The sequence below is a fragment of the Macaca mulatta genome, chromosome 13, assembly GCF_049350105.2.
Source record: "Macaca mulatta isolate MMU2019108-1 chromosome 13, T2T-MMU8v2.0, whole genome shotgun sequence".
NCBI lineage: Eukaryota > Metazoa > Chordata > Mammalia > Primates > Cercopithecidae > Macaca > Macaca mulatta.
In genome coordinates, this window is record NC_133418.1 from 70,490,622 (window position 1) to 70,509,969 (window position 19,348).

General features: G+C 39.4%; 1 protein-coding gene across 2 annotated transcripts in view; it reads right to left on the minus strand.

Annotated features, from left to right (window-relative positions):
• Positions 1-19,348, minus strand: part of ACYP2 (acylphosphatase 2) — a 195,471-nt gene that overhangs the window by 147,436 nt on the left and 28,687 nt on the right. The gene's annotated exons all lie outside the window — the stretch shown is intronic.

Genomic DNA, 19,348 nt, shown 5'->3' on the forward strand with positions numbered 1-19,348 from the left:
AAATGTGAGACTAGGAAATGGAGGTGAGGGGCATGAAAGGTGGGGATACAAAAGCCAAATTGCTACAGAATCTTGAAGGAAGTTTCCATCGTTACGGGAAATCTTCAAGGTGAGTAGCAAGGTAGACTAACCATCTTGGCATCGAATTCAAGCACCTAAACTGATATTCAGATATTCAGAGAATATCTTATCCTGTGCTTGGCGTATTTCACAAGGACAGATGTGTCAGCCAAACTGGAGATGCAGACATGCTAATGAGCAATTTTTTAAAAGTCATAGTATCTGAATGGAGATCACCTTGGCATTCACAAGGGAAACAGAAGGATCTCAGTTTGTACAAAGGTTAAAATTCTTTATTTAGTCTGAAGAGTTTTCTGAATCAAATCCTCCATGTCTTGCTTCATTCTCTATGTATACTCTTCTGTGTCTACCCATCCATCTCTCCTCAAGTTCTTGAGGGCAGAGACTATATTACTCATCTTTGTATCCACAGTTCCCAACACTCTGCCTGACATATAGCAGATACTTTATAATATTTGTGGAATGAATCAATGCTTGCCCAGAGGACACAGGTAACAATCAAATGCATCAGCTCATGCTGTATCGGAGACTACATAGCCCTCTGGGTGCTTTCCGACAACAGCATGGCCAAGTGGAGCACACTTTGATCTCCTTGACTGACCAACCAGGCAGTAATTGAGGCTGCACCTAGATAAGAGCATTAAGAATGATGCATCACTAAGCCAATGGACCAGGGTCTGATATTGCTGGATGGTTGTTTAAACTGAATGTAAGACTTTAAACTTTTAGATCACAGTGTCACATGAGTATGTTTTGGTGGATTAAGGCAGTATGTTTTCTGCAACATGTCAGGCTGGATAGCTCTGATTCAATATGCTCACATGGGTTTCTGGGACTTTTAGAGAGATAACCCTCTGCAAAACGGCCACTAATCATTCATTTTATATATATATATATATATATATATATATATATACACACACACACACACACACACACATATATATTCCTTGGATTTCCTACCAGAAGATTCCTTCATCCAGAGTCCAAGACGCACTGACTTTCCCTTGGCGGGGCAGGGGTAGGGAGGAAACTCACAGGAAGACTGGTTTGCTCTCCTGGCACCCAGTCTCCTCTCCAGTCTAAGGCACTAATGACCAATTCAGATCAGCTCTGTGAACAATCTTAACATAGATGGGGCATCAGGTGGTATTGCCTTCAAGTGTACTTTCCTCTGCCTCAAGTCTTAGAGGACTTTGGTTGTCTCGTGTGTGTGTGTGTGTGTGTGTGTGTGTGTGTGTGTGTGTGAGAAAGAGAGAGACAGAAAGAGACGGAGACAGACAGAGACCAGATGACCTCTCAGGTCCCTTCTAGATCTAAAATTTTAAGACAGTTGTTTTGAAGGTACTAACAATGAATCGCCAGCTTTGGAATTTGTGACTAGCAGTATTCAAAACATATTCATGATTGCAGGAAATAAGGCAGAGGACCCTAAAGAGAGATACAAAAACAAAAAGGTGAACGTGAGTGAAATAATATATCAACTTCAAATCATTAGCAAGGTAATACCACTGAAATCAACTAGTCTATAGTGTCTCCAAGATGGTTAGTTAGAAAGTAAGGCTGTTTCACTACTTACAATAGCAAATAGCAAAGACTTGGAACCAACCCAAATGCCCATCAATAATAGACTGGATAAAAAAAAATATAGCACATATACACCATGGAATACTATACAGCCATAAAAAGGAATGAGTTCATGTCCTTTGCAGGGACATGGATGAAGCTGAAAGTCATCATTCTCAGCAAACTAATACAGGAACAGAAAACCAAACACCCCAAGTTCTCACTCATAAGTAGGAGCTGAACAATGAGAACACATGTACACAGGGAGGGTAACATCACACACCCGGGCCTGTCACAGGGGTAAGGGGCAAGGGGAGGGAGAGCATTAGGACAAATACCTAATGCCTGTGGGGCTTAAAACCTATATGATAGGTTGATAGGTGAAGCAAACCATCATGGCACATGTATACCTATGTAACAAACCTGCACGTTCTGCACATGTATCCCAGAACTTAAATTAAAAAAAAAAAAAGAAGAAAGAAAGGCTGTTTACCACAGAGGCACCTCAAAAGGACAGACATGTGGTTCCAAACACCCCTGGTTCCCCTTTATATGAATTAATCTTTCTTAACTTCTCATTAATCTGTTATATTTTCAGTTTATAGTGCCCCTTTGCCAGTTCTCTTCCTTATTGTATTTCCTGCAGTCTTCTCTCCTCCCTATGTACCCAGTGCAGGTGCCTACCAACAAGTGTTTCAGCCTCTAGTCTGTCATTTCAATTCATCCTAAATATTCCATTAATGACTCCTCCTAAGTCATCATTATGATTGGGTCACCCTGCCCCCAGCTGAAAGCATTCTTCAATGATTCCTTGGTGCACAAGGGATTAAGTCAAAACTCAAAAGCCTGGGAGTTAAATCCTCACCAGTCTGGTTCTTAGACAAGAAGTTAAGCTTCATGTCGTCTGAACTTCTCCCCAGTTCCTGTATGCATCCATGATTCACTCCTAGAAGCTGTACCCTGACCCATGCCATCTCTCTTCCATGAAGCAGTCCCCCTCTTTCGCTCTCCTCTGAATGTCTCAGTTCTACACATGCTCCAAAGCCCAAGTCAGATCCCTCTTTCAGCCGTACCAGCCATTAGCTATCCTTTGGTCTTTTGAGGTTCTACCACGCTTCTTTACCATTTCACAGAATACCCCCTATATTGGTAATTAACTTTCACGAGCATAAGTTTTATTGCCGCAGCTAGACTGGTATCTCCTCAAGGTCAAGGACTTTATTCTTTTTTAAAAAATGTCCTAAAGTGCCTATCACAATGCTCCCCATGGCAGATGCTCAATAAATAATGAAAATAAGTGAATAACATTTTTTTTTTGAGACGGTTCTGCTCTTGGTGCCCAGGCTGGAGTGCAGTGGTGTAATCTCGGCCAACTGCAACCTCTATCTCCTGGGTTCAAGCGATTCTCCTGCCTCAGCCTCCTTAGTAGCTGAGATTACAGGCATCCACCAAAACATCCGGCTAATTTTTTGTATTTTTAGTACAGACAGGGTTTCACCACGTTGGCCAGGCTGGTCTCAAACTCCTGACTTCGGGTGATCCACCCCTATCGGCTTCCCAAAGTGCTGGGATTACAGGCGTGAGCCACTGCCCCCAGCCGATAACAAACATTATGAACCACTTCTTTTTGTCTCAAATTATTTTGTCTGAAAACATCTTCAAACTTCAGGACTTTCTCTCTGACTTCATAATGCTATGAATGAGTCTCGATTTTTAAAATAATGTAATTTTCAAGGGTGCCCACTGCTGACTATAATAGACGGTCTCAGAGACAGATCCTGGCAACAATACCATCTTGTAGGATTTAATATGATTGAGTCACTTTCAATTAGACAAGAAAGCATTACATTCTAGAAATTGTCTCTTCCCACTGTAATTGAAAAGGAAAAACTGACTTTAGGTATACTAAATCAAAAGCATATACACATAAATCACAGATAACTCACATGCAGGCATGGGTATGGCCTTACTATGTGCTATGTGGCCTCACCACTCAAAACGTGATCCAGGGACAAGCAAAATCCGTACTGTTTGGGAGTTCATTAGAGGCAGAATATCAGGCTCCACCTCAAATTTACTGAATGAGAATTATTTCTTTTAACAAAAGCCCTGGGTGATTTGAAAAGCACTGGACAAACGCAAAATGATCAAAAGTGACTGTACAGAGGAATTTTTTTTTTCTTTTATGAGACAGGGTCTCACTCTGGCTCCAGACTGGGGTGCAGCGATCACGACTCACCGCAGCCTTGACTTCTCAGGCTCAAGCAATCCTCCCACCTTAGTTTCCTAAGTAGCTGGGACCACAGGTGTGCACCACAACGCCCGGCTAACTTTTTTATTTTTGTTGTTGTTGTTGTTTTTGAGACAGGCGTCTCCCTCTGTTGCCCAGGCTGGTCTCCAACTCCTGGGCTCAAGCAATCCTCCCACCTTGGCCTCCCAAAGTGCTGGGATTAGAGGTGTGAGCCACCATGCCTAGCCTGCACCGGAGGAAATATTTTTATGTAGGTTCCGGTGAGTACAGGATTTTTATCCTTTCAAAACAGCCTATACCAGTGGTTCAACACAGGTCACTGGTCCCCATCCCCAGGGTTTCTGGTTCAGTACACCTAGGGTGGGAGCCAAGAATCTGCATTTCTAACAAACTTCTAGATGATATCCATGGTGCTGCTGCTGGCCTAGGAACCACACCACAGGTTTATACCATTAAAAACAACAGGCCTCGTATTTTGGGGAATTTTACTCCAAGTGCACTTCCAATACAAGAGAGAATACTGAGCTAGTAAAACAGAAAAGAAAAAGAGGCAGCAGCAAAATGTTTCATTTATGTTACAAGAAGGTAGCTGTTAACACTCCTTTGTACACAGTGGGGTAAAAATAGCTGAAGGAATTACTATAGCAACAGCTATAATATCCTTAGAGACTTTCTCTCCTGGCATTATTCATAAAGGGAGACCCATCTTACACGAATTCTATTTCAACTTGGAGACCTGTCACAAACAATAAACATGGGAAACTCATCCCATTCGTCAAACACTATGAGATAAAATACAAATTTAAGATGGATTTGAAAAATGACTCTGTGATGCCTGAATTTGGATTTGGTCCAGCAATTAAACAAAAACAAAAATAAAAGTAAGTCTTTATGGCTGTGAAACAACAAGAAAAGGAGAGCTGAGAAATGTTGAGAATACTTATTATAAAATTTTTAATGTTTTTTTAAAAATCCCAAAATAGCTTCTTCTTTTAAAACAAAGAGTTTCCAAACTATAAATAAAAGAATATATAAAAACCAAAGAGTTCCACCTAGAGTTTGAAAAAAGGGTTATTACTTATACACACAAGTAACAAAGCACTAGCTACCCTATTGTATCTATATTCTCTTCGTTACTGTTAAAAATATGTATTCTTACAAAATCTTTACAAAAAGGATAACCTTTTAAAGTGTGTAATACTGTTAATGTAAAGGAGAACTGACTTTTTCATGTCTGTAACCTATTTTTCTTCTAAGAATTTGGCAGTTGTATTTGCCACTGTGAATGATTATCTTCAGGCAAATCACTAAAAAGTTAGGATAGAACATATATACCTACTATGTAGCCACAAAAGTTTTTTAAATAATTAAAAATTAAAAAGTTGGGATAGTGTTTAAGGAATTCATGGAGATGACAGTTTATGAAATTGATTCAAGAACCCAGTTCTTACCTGAGCTTGCTGTATGTCCTTGAGTAACTCCTCTTCGAATCCTGAGTTTTCGCCTCAACAGGGGTTAGTAAGACCAGTGGTTCTCAGACCCGGCTGCTCATTGTAAACACTTGAGATCATTGGAAATAATTTGATGCACGGGTCCCAGCCCCCACGATCACGATTTAATTGTTCTGCTGTGTGGAGTAGGAGGTGTGGGCAATTTAGTTGCCTTGTAAAAGCTCCCCAGGTGATTCTAACATGCAGATTGGCTGTACCATATTGGGTGATCTCCAAGCTGTCTTTCACCCTTAAGCGTCTATAGCTCTAGCTCAGTGGCTCTGAAGCTTTCATGTGGATCACAGTCACCTGGAGGGCGTGTGAACTCACACACAGCTGGACCTTACCACTGGCTTCGGATGCAGTAGGCTCAAGGTAGGCCCCAAGAATTTACGTTTCTAACAAGGTGCCAGGTAATGCTGATGCTACTGATTCAAGGTCCTATTTTGAGATCATTGTTCTAGACTATTTCAAAATCACATTTGCCAATCTCCCAAATTATTCTTACTCTCCTTGATGAAGCCACAGTATGATATGGTTAATTAATCTCCTTGATTCCAATCTCCCTTCTTCCAGTTCTTAGCCCATCCTTTCAACAGTTAGTAACCTAACCCACAAATGCTATTGTGTCACTCCCTGGCCTGAAACTTTTCAACAACTCCCCATTGCTGACACAAGGACAAATTCACATGACATGCAAAGCTTTTCAGTTTCCAGTAATCTGTCATCTGCCTATGTTCCAGTCACATGTTCCCAAAAACACAATGAAGGCTCTGTCAGCACAGTGCCTTCGTATCTGACATTCTCTTCTCCTGAAAGGTCCTCATTCCACCTTCTCTTTCTGACATACTTGTCACCATTCACTCTATGGGCCAGGTACTGTGCAAGGCACTGGGAATTCAAAGAGAAGTTCAGACAATCCCTGCCTTTAAGGAGCGTACAGTCTTGAGAAGTGTAGAAGGCATTGTTGAATGGCAAACCCAACACTAGTCTTAATACCTCTCCCCCTTCTCCCTTTCATCCTTATGAGTGGCTGAAAAAGCTAATTACTGCCAGGGATGGACAATAGCACATACATAGAAATGTGCTGCCGGCTTCTGGGAAAGGGTTTGCTTTCCAGATAAAAAGGAAAAGACCCAGAGCCATCCATTCCCCCAGCCTTGAGTGTGGGTGCAACGCCTGAAGCTGGGACAGCCATCTTACAACCATGAGGGAAAGGACAAGAGAAACCTACAGACACGGTCCTGACATTGATGATCAGCTCAACAAGCGCCAGTAGCCACTGACCTCCAGTCTCCTTTATATTTGAGAATAAACCACCATTTGTTGAGCCACTTGTTTATTGGTTTTCTGTTACTGACAGCTGAAATCATTCTCTTGGGGTGGAGGTGGGAAATATCCAGCAAGTCATCCTTTCACAGCAGCTGTGCTAAGTGATGTCAGGAAGCAGGGCACACAGTGAGAGGCTACAACACAGCGAGTGGGGAATGAAAGAGTGGGGAGCAATCAGCAAGGCGTGGAGGCAAGAAGGAAGCATCCATTCCAGGCAGAGGAAAGAGCTTCTGCAAAAGTCCTCAGGGAGGGAGAGCTCTTGTGGCAGAGGACAGAAAAGCCTGCAAGATGAGGAGCAACAGAGGAAGCCGGAAGGAGAGGCAAGGCTTGTCCTGCTCCCCAAGGCAGGAGGAACACTGCTCCCACTGTGCTGCCCCAGAGCTTCATCCCCAAACTCTACCCCTGTCCTTCCACCCTGCTCTAATTTACCTGCCTACCTCTTTCACCCCAGTTAGACTGGACTTTTCACAACCCCTTTAATCATCTTATGCCCCTTGGCACCTAGCAGAGGGACGTGGAAATACACATAATAAACATTTATTGAATGAAAACATTATCATATAATACTTTCACTATCCAGAAGTATCCTGGCTGGGCGCGGTGGCTCATGCCTGTAATCTCAGGACTTTGGGAGACCGAAGCAGCAGGTGGATTGCTTGAGCCCAGGAGTTCGAGACCAGCCTGTGCAACATAGTGAGACCCTGTCTCGTTTAAAACAAAAAAAAAAATCCTAAAAAGTCATAATCCAATATGAGGGCTGACTTATGAATGTTTTTGAAGCCCAGTTCTGTAACTGAGTTCCACCACCACCCAGGTATGCCACCTTCACATGACTGAATGAGATGCTTGCTGTAGAACCTTACTAGAGTTAAAACAGGTGATCTCAGGCAATATTTACTGATTTTTTATTTTTTTTTAAAGCACAGGGAGCTTGACTTTAGCAGCCCAGTCAAAAGTACCTGCTACAGATGAAGGTCCAACCAGGAGTGGTTTTATAGTAGTATATATGGTTTTATAGTAGTAAGCCTACACTATATATACAAAGTATATATACAACTATGTATATACAGAGTTACAATCTGACTCTGAAGAATATCAAACCAAATGTTTAGTTAGCTGACCCTTGCCCCAAAAAAGAGGAAGAGAAATAGAAACTTCCATTATGCATCAAAATATTATCCAAATTTGTTTTCAAACGGTAGGTTTATGGGTGATTTTATTTAATTTCCACTTCTTAATATTTTATAATTTGCTTGATTCACTCAAATTACTTAAATCAATACAATGTTTTTACTTACAAAAGCACAGAGGAGAGCAAAACTTCTTCAGCCACGAGGCCTTAGTTTACTCAGTATGTTTTGAAAAACGCTTCATACTTTTTATAATTAAAAGTGAATCCAAAGTTTAAATTTAAATTGCAGACAGCCTTTGACCCATATCCAGGAATCAACACTTCAAAAATATGGGGAATAGCACATACCTCACGTCAGTGGCATGGAGCGCAAGGGAAACAAGGCACAGTATTTTATTGGTTAGAATTGCTGAGGCATGGTGGTAATCAAAAGCAGACCATGCTGGGCGCAGTGGCTCACGCCTGTCATACCAGTGCTTTGAGAGGTCAAGGCTGGAGGATTGCTTGAAGCCAGGAGTTTGACAAAAGCCTGGGCAACACAGTGAGACCCCATCTCTACAAAAGTAAAATAAGGGCAAAAAGAGGAAAAAAAAAAGAAAAGAAAAGCAGGCCGGGTATGGTGGCTCATGCCTGTAATCCCAGCACTTTGGAAGGCTGAAACAGGTGGATCACCTGAGGTCAGGAATTTGAGACCAGGCTGGCCAACATGGCGAAACCTTGTCTCTACTAAAAATACAAAAAAAAAAAAAAAAAAAAAAAAAAAATTAGCTGGGCGTGGTAGTGGGTGCCTGTAATACCAGCTACTTGGGAGGCTAAGGCAGGAGAATTGCTTGAACCTGGGAGGCGGAGGTTGCAGCAAACGGAGATTGTGCCATCGCACTCCAGCCTGGGCGATGGAGCAAGTCTCCGTCTCAAAAAAAAAAAAAAAGAAGAAAAAGGAAAGGAAGAAAAGCAGGCCAACTTTTAGTTGGTTTTCCTGTTGTTTTCAAATTCCCTATATACAATGTGCCCATAATGCAGCAGGCAGATGATCCCACTACCTGCACTGGTGCACAGCTGTTTGCTGTTCCCTCTGCACAGAAAGCTCTTCCCAGACCCTCTGCACTGGCAGCCTCCTCTTCACCATGCATCTCTTAGCTTAGAAGTCACCTCCACGGAAAGCCCTTCCCTGATTATCCCATGTAGAGTTGGAAAAGCACCACTCTCTTCTACAAGACCTTCTTTATGTCCTCCTTGGCACTTACCACTATTTGAAAATACCGAGTTTATTGTTTGTTTATTGAGGGTCTTCCCACACAAGAAATGAAACCTTACTTCTTGGTCACTGCTGAATTCTAGTACCTAAAACAGTTCCTGGCATATATAAAAGGTATCAAATATATAATCATTTCATAAATGAAAAAGATATACATATATATGTATACAAGGATACTCACTGCAACAACATGTATAATAGCAAAAAACTGCAGAAAGCTGAATGCCCAGTAATAGACGAATGATTAAATAAATTATAATTCGTCTATAAATCAGAATATTCTGCAGGGATTTAAAAGAACACTTACTGCCATCAGAAGATATCCACAATATACAATATCATGAAATTTTAAGTTGCAGAATAATATGTGTGGCATGATCCCATCTTCATAAATGACAGAGATAAATGTAACTACATGGGAATGTATAGGGTTTTTTAAATAATAAGGGATTATATTATATGTATTTTCAATATATATATGTTATATGCTTAGAAAAAATGTATAGGACTATGGTATTAAGAGGACAGAAAGAACTTACATCTTTTACTCCACATAAATCCACATCATTTAAATTTTAGAACAACCATGTAAATCTTTTGTAAATTTTTTTAAAAGATCACATTTATTTTGTACTGATAAACTAAAACAGATTTCAAGTTTTTGGAAAATTGAGATATCTTTTAAAAAAATATTTATTTAAAATATTTCATGCTCAGACCAGGTGCAGTGGGGTCACGCTTGTAAATCTCAGCACTTTGGGAGGCTGAGGCAGGCGAATCACCTGAGGTCAGGAGTTCAAGACCAGCCTAGCCAACATGGTGAAACGCCATTTCTACTAAAACTACAAAAATTAGCCGGGCATGGGTGGCAGGCACCTGTAATCCCAACTACTTGGGAGGCTGAGGCAGGAAGAATTGCTTGAACCCAGGAGGTAGAGGTTGCAGTGAGCCAAGATCATACCACTGCACTACAGCCTGGATGACAGAGCAAGACTCCATCTCAAAAAAATAAAAATAAATAAATAAAAATGAAAATATTTCATGCTCATATACACGATGGAATATTATGCAGCCATAAAAAGAAATGAACTCATGTCCTTTGCAGGGACGTGGATGGACCTGGAAGCCATTATCCTCAGCAAACTAACACAGGAACAGAAAACCAAACACCGCATGTTCTCACTTATAAGTGGGAGCTGAATAATGAGAACACATGGACACAGGGAGAGGAACAACACACGCTGGGGCTTGTCGGGGAGCAGGGGAGGGAGAGCATCAGGATAAATAGCTAATGCATGCGGGGCTTAATACCTAGGTGATGGGTTGATAGGTGCAGCAAACCACCATGGCACATGTTTACCCATGTAACAAGCCTGCATGTTCTGCACATATATCCTGGAATTTAAATTAAAAAATATATATATATTTCATGCTAAAGTTTTTATACTGTAGGCAAACTTTAAGATTATATTAAAAATAAATAAAACTAATAAGGAAACACTGAACTTGAACTACACTTTAGACCAAATAGACCTAACAGACATATGTGGAATTTTCCATCCAACACCAACAGAATACACATTGTTAAGAGCACATGGAACTTTCTCCAGGCCGGGTACCAAAAACAGTGCCTGGCATAAATAAAAGGTATCAAATATATAATTGTTTAATAAATGAAAAATACATACATTTATTATCTATGTTAGGCCACAAAACTGGTCTGGACAAATTTAAGAGAAGTAAAATCATTTTAAGTATCTTTTCTGATCATAATGCTATGAAACTGGGACTCAATAACAGGAGAAATCTTGGAAAATTCACAAATATGTAGAAATTAACATGTTACTAAACAATCAATGAGTCAAAGAAGAAATCAAAAGGGAAATTTAAAAATATCTTGAGACAAAAATGAAAACACAACACATACCAAAACTTATGGGATGCAGCAAAAGCAGTTCTAAGAGGGAAACTTATAGCAATAAATGACTTTATGCACCAGGGACCAGTGGAAGACAGGAATGGAGTGGGTAGGGTTTCAAGATGAAACTTCCACCTCAGATGATCAGGCATTAGTTAGATTCTCATAAAGAGTGAACAACCTGTATCCCTTGCATGAGCAGTTCATAATAGGGTTCGCTCCGCCATAAGACTCTAATGCTCCCACTGATCTGACAAGAAGGGGAGCTCAGGCGGTACTGCTGCTCATCTCCTGCTGCGTAGTCCGGTTCCTAACAGGTCACAAGGATTGGGGACCCCTGCAGTCTATCAGAAAAGAATAAAGATCACAAATAATCTAATGTTATACCTCAAGGAAGCAGAAAAAGAAAAAGCCCAAATACAGCAGAAGGAAAGAAATGACAAAGATCAGGGCTAAAATAAATAAAATAGAGACTAGAAAAACAATAAAAGAAAAATCAATGAAACCGGCAGTGGTTTCTTGAAAAGATAAACAAAATCAACAAACCTATAGTTAGGCTAACCTAGAAAAATATTGAAAAGATTCAAATAAATAAAATCAGAAATAAAAGAGGAGACACTGTGATTTATGCCACAGAATACAAAGAATCATAAAGATTACCATGAACAAACAACCATAAGTCAATAAATCGAATAATCTAGAAGAAATGGAGGCATTCCTAGAATTTATCCTACCACATATAACCTACCAATGCTAAATCAAGACGATATAGAAAATCTGAACAGACCAATAATAATTGAATTGGTCATTCAAAAAGATTGAATCAATAATACAAAGTTTCCCATCAAAGAAAAGCCCAAGACTGGAAGTGTTACTGATGAATTCTACCAAACATTTAAAGAACTAATATCAATCCTTTTTGAACTCTTCCAAAAAATCAAAGAGGAGGAAACACTTTTGAACTCTTTTTATGAGGTTAGCATTACCTTGATACCAAAGCCAGACAAGAACATTATGAGAAAAGAAAATTACAGGCCAATATCCCTGATGAACATAGATGTAAAAATCCTCAACAAAATACTAATAAGCCAAATTCAACAGCACATTAAAAGGATCATTCACCATGATCAAGTGAGATTTATCTCAGGGATACAAAGATGATTCAACATATGCAAATCTACAAATAGAGAACACCATATTAACAGAATGAAGGACAAATACTATATGATCACCACATTAGATGCAGAAAAGGCATCTGATAAAATTCAACATCCTTTCACTAATAAATTAAGTATAGAAGAAATGTACATCAACATAATGAAGGCCATATATGAAAAGCCCACAGCAAACATTATACTCAATGGTAAAAAATTGAAAACTTTTTCTCTAAGATCAGGAACAAGACAAGGATGCCCACTGTCGTCATTTCTATTTAATGTAGTAGTGGATGCCCTTGTGAGAGCAATTATGTAAGAGAAAGAAGTAAAAGGCATTCAAATAGGAAAGGAAAAAGTTAAAATTGTCACTGTTTGCTGATGAGAAAACCCTAAAGACTCTATCAAAAAACTGTTAGAAGTGACAAACAGTAAAGTTGAAGGATACAAAATCAACACACAAAGCTGAAGAAATATAGAAAACAATCTCATTTACAACAGCTATCAAAAAAAAAAAAAAAAAAAAAACTTAGGAGAATAAGTGTAACCAATGAGATGAAAGCTCTATACACTGAAAAATATATAACATTGATTAAAGAAATTGAAGAAGACACATATAAATAGGATATTCCACGTTCATGGGTTGGAAGAATTAGTATTGTTCAAAAGTCCATACTACCCAAAATGACCTTCAGACTCAATGCAATCCCTATTAACATTTCAATGACATTTTTCACAGAAATAGAAAAAGCAATTTTAAAATTTATATAGAATCACATGCACACATGAAAACAAAAACCCTAAGTATCCCAGGCAATCTTGAGCAAAAAGAACAAAGCTGGAGGCAACATTCTACCTGACTTCAAACTATATTACAAAGCTATAGTGATTAAAACAGCATGGCACTGACATAAAAATAGAAACATCAACCAGTGGAACAGGATAGAGAGCCCAGAAATAAACCCACATATTTACGGTCAATTGTTTTTTATTTTTTTACAAAGGTGCCAAGAACACACCATGGAGCAAAGACAGTCTCTTCAATAAACAGTAATGGGAAAACTAGACATCCACATGAGACGAGTGAGATGTGACCCTTATGTCATACCATACACAAAACACAACTCAAAATGGATTAAAGACTTAAACACAAGACCTGAAACTGGCCCCCCCCCCAAAAAAAATACCAGAAGAAAACATAGGGGGAACACTATGTACCCCATAATTATATATGATTATAATTTTGAAAAAATACAATTTTTAAAAAGTAATCAGTCTCATAATTGACAAAACTTGGAAGAAACCACCTGAATATGGTAGCTTGATCCTGTAATCCCAGCTACTTGAGAGGCTGAGGTGGGAGACTCACTTAAGGCCAGGTTTTGAGACCAGCCTGGGAACACAGCAAGACCCTATTTCTGAAAAAATAAACAAATAAAATAACAAATTTGGAAGCAACCAAGGTGTCTCTCAATAAGTGAATATATAAACAACTTGTAGTACATCCACACAATGAAATAGTATTCAGCAATAAGAAGAAATGAACTGTCAAGTCACAAAAATACATGAAGGAACCTTAAAGACATATATCTAAGTGAATGAAGCCAGTGTGAAAAGACTACATACTGTATTATTCCAACTACATAACATTCTGGAAAAAGCAAAACTATAAAGACAATAAAGACATCAGTGGTTGTCAGCGGCTAGAGGGAGAGAAAGAGAGATGAATAGGCAGAGCACATGGGATTTTTAGGGTAGTGGAACAATTCTGTATGATACTGTAATGGTAGATACATGCCATCACACATTTATCAAAACCCATAGAATGTACAACATCACAAGTGAACTCTGGCCAGGCACAGTGGCTCATGCCTATAATCCCAGCACTTTGGGAGGCCGAGGTGGGAGGACTGCTTGAGACCAGGAGTTTGAGACCAGTCTGGGAAACACAGCAAGATCCCATCTCTACAAAAAATAAAGAATAAAAAAATTAGCTGAGCATCATGCATGTGTCTTTAGTCCCAGCTACTCAGGAGGCTGAGGAGAGAGGATCACTTGAGCCCCGGAGTTCAAGGTTATAGTGAGCTATGACCATGACACTGCACAGCAGCCTGGGTAACAGAGCAAAACTCTTGTCTCAAAAAGAAAAAAAAAGAGTTAACCCCAATGTAACCTATGGGCTTTAGCTGTTAATAAAGTATCCATATTGGCTCATCACTTTTAACAAATATACTACATAATGCAAGATGTTAAGAATGGGGAAACTGGCTGGGCGCGGTAGCTCACGCCTGTAATCCCAGCGCTTTGGGAGGCCGAGACGGGTGGATCATGAGGTCAGGAGATCGAGACCATCCTGACTAACACGGTGAAACGCCGTCTCTACTAAAAATACAAAAATTAGCCGGGCACGGTGGCGGGTGCCTGTAGTCCCAGCTACAGGGGAGGCTGAGGCAGGAGAATGGTGTGAACCTGGGAGGTGGAGCTTGCAGTAAGTGGAGATCACGCCACTGCACTCCAGCCTGGGTGACAGAGCAAGACTCCGTCTCAAAAAAAAAAAAAAAAAAAGAATGGGGGAAACTGAGGGACCTAGGGAAGTGGGTGTGAGGGAATATATGGAAACTCTCTGCAGTTTCCACTCAATTTTTCTGTAAACCTAAAGCTGCTCTAAAAGAGAGAGTCTATTAATTTTTTAAAGTAATTAGTTGCTACCTGAGAAAGCTGATTAAAGAAAAAAAAGAATAAAAGTAATTAGTACTGCATTATACATTTCTTTTATTAAATGATTATCTTACTAAATATACATACATTAAATGTGAACTTTAAAGTAAAAGCTATACCCTTAAATCATTTTAATATAGATCTGTTATGTTCTAAAGGAAAATAAATGATTTAGTATTTGAGGTATAAAGACTGGTATTAGAATTCCAACTCTACTGTAGATATTTTACATGTTCCTAGTTTCCCATTAATTTATATCAATTAGACTAACCTATTCTTTTTCCAAAATTATAGCTCCTCAATGAATTTTGTTCCCCTAAAAAAAATACCTTCTATATTTCAATAGAACATCCAATGGAACCTTTCTTAATAACCCCATCTATTTGTGTAAGAAGGAACTTGATGAATAAAGTATAAAAATATTCGCAAAGCGCTTTGAGCTTCTCAGATGAAAAAGCAAGGAAAAGCTAGCTACTCTGGTTGCGCATTCATGCCACTAATGGTCCGCTGGAGAAAAGTTATTTTTAAAAATACTAAATAACTTTGAATCGGACACCACCTAATTGTTCACAAAATCCACTGTTGCATTTCAATCTACTATTGTAACAACTGGAAATTCAAAAAAATGTCAATTCATAGTTAAGGCATAAAGCTGTTCAAATTTCATATTTCACACAAATGTCAAGAATTAATATCTGTGGAAGAGGTAAACACAACTATTAGTGAATACCTCTATTCTAATTCTAACTCTTGAACTCTGAACATATTTTAAGTACATGCACAATCATCAACTATAGAAACACAGAATCTGGCCAAGCACGGTGGCTCACACCTGTAATCCCAGCACTTTGGGAGGCGGAGATGGGCGGATCCCCTCAGGTCAGGAATTCAAGACCAGCCTGGCCAACATGGTGAAACCCCGTCTCTACTAAAAATACAAAACCTAGCTGCGCATGGTGGCCTGCGCCTGTAATCCCAGCTACTCGGGAGGCTGAGGCAGGAAAACAGAGGCTTCAGTGAGCCGAGATCATGGCACTGCAATCCAGCCTGGGCCACAGGGCAAAACTCTGTCTCAAAAAAAAAAAAAAAGAAACAGAATCTTAGCTAGACAGGACCTCAGAGGTCATCTAGTCTAACATACCATTCGATGAGTTAGATCTTCTACCACACTCTTGGCTTGTCTGACATCTGTTACACGGCGGGTAGCAAACTATTTTCTATAAAGGGCCAGGTAGTAAATATTTTAGGCTTTGAGGCCATCCAGTCTTTGTTGCAACAACTCCATGCTGCCCATGTACCACAAAAGCAGTCATAGCCAAAACATAAATAAATGGGTGTGGCTGTGCTCCAATAAAACTTCATTTACAAAACAGGCCGTGGGTTGCCAATCCCTGATCTAGACTACTCCTAGGTATTGATAAAATTCCACCATTATATACATTTGATGACTTTTCAGGAAAATTTGTTGTCAGGGTGAGCTGAAATAAGCAAATTCAGCAAATTCACCCATTGCTCCAATCAAGATTATTGCCTTCTGGAACAAAAGAGAACATTTACTCTTTCCCATGTATCAGCCTTTCAAATACTTGAAGGAAGCTATCATGATTCCAAGTATTCTTTTCTCCAGCTAAATATCCCCAATGCCTTCAAGCATTCCTTGTATTATGACATAGTTTTCCAGGCCATGTAACCATTTGGTCATCCTCTTGTATACATATACCAGCCCTTTAATAATCCTTTGAAGTGCAGAGGACTGATACGTGACATATGGTTTAAAAAATATATAGCAATCAAGATGTAATTTTAATTTTAGAATTTGGCTGTCTCCAAATACAAATGTGTTTTGTTTTACAAAATTACCATTGGGTCTTTATGAAAAATATATGTTCTGAGGACTTATTCAAAGGCTTATGCTCAGTGTCATAACACTGTACATTAATTTAACATGATTACTAAGAAACAGAAAATATTCTTAATTTTGCAAAAAAAAAAGGTAGACATAATAAAACGATAGATTCAAAACAGTCCTTATGCATCAAAAAATGTTGGCAGAACTTACCTCTGCAATTGGAATTATGTAGTACAATTTGCAAAAGAAAGTCATCAGTCATTCTTTCTGAGAAAATAAAACACGGAAGGGGAAGAAAACACACACATCCACAGTGTGTTCTTGGATGCTGCTGGCTTGTTAGTAAAGACAGAGCAGGGCTGCTATAATCACAGCCAGGCCATCTCTAAATGATGGTCCCTGTTGTATTCCACATTTTCATGGTTTGGGAAGAAACAAACCTGTGGTTTTTTTAAAGGCAATTTAATTCAGATTTCTCAACTTATTGTCATTGCATTAAAAAAAAAAGTTTTCTCTTTTTAATAATAGCTATAAGAAAATAAGGCCCATGCCTGGCTAATTTTTGTATTTTTTGTGCATATGGGGTTTCACCATGTTGCCCAGGCTGGTCACGAATTCTTGAGCTCAAGCAATCCACCCACCTCACCCCCCAAATTGTTGGGATTACAAGTGTGAGCCACCGTTCCCGGCCTGGCACTATTAGGTTGGTGCAAAAGTAATTGCGGTGTTTGCCATTACTTTTGCACCAACCTAATATATAGCTGCAAATGTGCCACACTGAGTCGACTTTGCAACTATTTTTGTAACATCTCTTATTGTGATTCAATTTCTTGATAATTCAGTACCTTAAACAATCTATTGCACTAGAGGAACAAATTCATTTTTTAAAACCTAAACATGTCGCGGTTAAGCTTAATTTACGTTCTCCAGTGTCTTCTTCCTGCTTGCTTGTCACTACACAACTTCTCCCTGGATAATCCCATCCATGTATGTGGCTTCAAATACTATCCACATACTGATGACAACAAAATTAATTTCTCTAGCCCAATTTCTCTGCAGGGACGACCCATTTATCTAGGAGCCTAGTGGCGTCTCTACCTGATCAGTCCAACTGCCACAAGACAACACGTACAAAGTGGAGCATATGGGTCATAACATAGTAGCAAATATTTATTGATTATTACTACATGCCAGGCACTGCACTAAGTGCTTTATATGGATTTTCTCACTTAATTTTCACCATGCAGTTATACATGGCATGTTTATCTTCTTTTACCTGAAGCCCCATTAAAATGATAGCATCAAAATATGAAAGATGTAACAGACATTGTTCACTGACTACCTAGTATACACCCATCCCCATCCCCTTCTTCCTGGCCAAGAGAATTTTTTTTTTCAGGGCATCAATAAACCAAGCCAATTTCCCAGTCTCCTTTGCAGCAAGGAGTAGCCATATGACCCTGTTTGAGCCAATGGAACACAAGTAGATATCTGTTTGGGGGTGGGTCAGGAAAAGTAACACAATCCTTTACTTATTCCTGCCTTAACTGTGGATATTATGTGCAGCTGCCCTTTTCCTTTTTTGAACATGAGGAAAAGGCCAAGACAATCACAGAGACATTGGTCCAGACATTATTGAGCTACTGAACTAAGGCCAGTAACCATCTACCTCCAAACTTCTTATTACTGAGAAAAACGAACCTGTTTTTTTAGATCCATGTTTAAGTCCAGTTTTCTATTAACTTGTAGCTGAAAATATTCCTAGCTGGTACAGAACTATAACCTGAACAAGAAGTTTCAACAAATAATTAGTAGGAAAGCAGAGGGTCTGGGTGTGGTAACTCACGCCTATAATCCCAACACTTTGGGAAGCCGAGGCAGAAGGATCACTTGAGGCCAGGAGTTCAACTCCAGCCTAGACAACATAGCAAGACCCTGTCTCTACAAAAAATTAAAAAATTAGCCGGGCATGGTGGTGCACACCTGCAGTCCTAGCTACTCGGGAGGCTGAGGTAAGAGGATCACTTGAGTCCAGGAGAGCAAGGCTGCAGTGAGCTATGATTACGCCACCGCACTCCAGCCTGGGCAACAAACCAAGATTCTGCCTAAAAACAAAAATAAAGAAGGAAAGCAAGTGGAGGAGGAATAACTATACAGTAAACCAAAGGATGTTACAAACTAAGTGCCTGCAAAAATAATGAGAAGCAAGTCAGCTCACCCCTGTGGATCTCACAGAAGACTTAGGATTTGGAGACACCACATACTGCAGAAGACAGGACACATAGATCTGACATTTGGAGATTCACTAACAAAACTGTCAGTTCCCCACCCAGTCACCACCATTCCTCAAGTCCACAAGTCTACATGTTGGAAAATTTCCTTAAGTTCTGCTTATTGTTGGCTGTTTCGATTTATAACTAAGTTACTGAAAATATGATTGTAAGGAAAGCCGGCAATATAAAAGATAAGCAAAACAAGCAAACAGGAAAAAATGGAAAGAAGAAGAGAAGGAAAAGAAAAGTAATTTAGGGGAAATAGAAACAATGGAAAAAGCAACCGGGCATGGTGGCTCACACCTGTAATCCCAGCACTTTGGGAGGCT